General features: G+C 43.9%; 1 non-coding gene across 1 annotated transcript; it reads right to left on the minus strand.

Annotated features, from left to right (window-relative positions):
- Positions 1-258: 258 nt before the first annotated feature.
- trnar-ucg (transfer RNA arginine (anticodon UCG)) lies at positions 259-331 on the minus strand. The gene has a single exon. It is a non-coding gene; the product is annotated as a tRNA-Arg (tRNA).
- Between the last annotated feature and the right edge of the window lie 1,247 nt (positions 332-1,578).

A 1,578-nucleotide genomic window follows, 5' to 3' on the forward strand; every position in this document is an offset into this window, starting at 1 on the left:
GCAGTTTATGCCAATTAGAACAATAGCAATGCTGAGTCCTCCCCACCCTACCGAGCACAAATTCAGCTGCTCTCCAGTTCTGTTCTGCATGTTTTTTCATTGCAATTGAGCTCGGAGCTGGAGATGATCTCCATACAGTTCTGTGTTAACTAGCCCGCACTTGCGTGCTAATTTACGGGTTGTGGCAAATGCTTTTCTATAGTTCATATACATGACAGCAACCTGTTACCGAGGAACCTGAGAGGTTTAAAAGCCACACGAGCCAAGCAGGATTCGAACCTACAATCTTCTGATCCGAAGTCAGATGCATTATCCATTACGCCACTGGCCCATAGAACATGTGCTTGCACTCCACCACAGAGAGCTCTACACTGCTACTAGTAGTACACTTCCCCATCTAAATTTTCACAGCAAGAAACTTGTGTTTCCTACTATTTTTATCAGGTTTAAAATATCATCTCCTTAAAAAAGAAAAAGTGTTGATGTGTCGTGCTGAAATTCCGATTGATTTTGAATTCAAAGAAAAAAGGTTTTCTTCCAAAACACCATGAAATTGTCACATCTTGCAGACAATAGGTGTATTCCATGTTGAAAAGAGAAGAAAGAAAACCATGGAGCCTTTTACAGGTGTGAGGCTTCTTCAGGTGTGAGAAGACCTCACAGCCGAAACACTGTGTTTCCGTTCTTCTCTTTTCAGCATGCAATAAACCTATTACTTGTTCCTTTGCAGCCGAGGCATGCTGACGTAGCTACCCAGCTGAACATCTTGCAGACTCTACAGTACTTCTCTCCTGTAGAAGTAAAGCAGGGCTTGCTGGGTGAGCTTTTGCTCCGGTAAATTAGGTCACGTGTCATGTTAAATCACTTCTTCTAAACACAACATTTGCTGGTGCTAGCTTTCCCCATGAAAAGAGACATTTCCCTTACAGTACATGACATATCGTTTTTATTCTATCAATAAGTATAGAAATTAAAAGAAAAAATGGTGTCGCCAAAGAATGGGAGGTGTCAAGGGCATTGAGCTCCTTGGACATGAAAAGTGCCCGATAAATGCCATTTCTCATCATTTCTCTTGGCGTCAGTTCTGCTATTAAATGGGACGGAGGCAACGGGCTCAGAGAGCAGGTTAAGTGCACACCGAACACAGATGTGTCCAAGTGTCTGTAAAAGGGCGGTGCTCTGCTGGCGCTGTTCCCTAGTGGCTTAAAGTGCCTGCCTAGTAAGCAGGCGATCCTGGGTCTGAATACCAGCGGTGCCTCTCTCCGTGTCTTGTTGTGCCGAATGTCTCATTTCAGACAAACATGTACAGCTTGGTTCAGTTTAATGCAAGAATTCATTTCCTTTCTGGAATAACTTGTTTTTGAAGAAATCCATACAGCTTGTGAAAGATGAAATCCATTTCTTGGTTGTCAGTGGAAAAAGATTGCCGGCTGCAAGAAGTGCAAGTGATTGTTTTCTTTGACCATAAACCTGCAAATGTAGGGAGCTCAAGCGGCCGTCAGTCTCTGTGGTGCAATCGGTTAGCGCATTCGGCATTAACCGGAAGGTTGGTGGTTCAAGCCCACCCAGGGACGCATG

This window comes from Lepisosteus oculatus, unplaced genomic scaffold (assembly GCF_040954835.1).
Source record: "Lepisosteus oculatus isolate fLepOcu1 unplaced genomic scaffold, fLepOcu1.hap2 HAP2_SCAFFOLD_413, whole genome shotgun sequence".
Taxonomy (NCBI): Eukaryota; Metazoa; Chordata; class Actinopteri; order Semionotiformes; family Lepisosteidae; genus Lepisosteus; species Lepisosteus oculatus.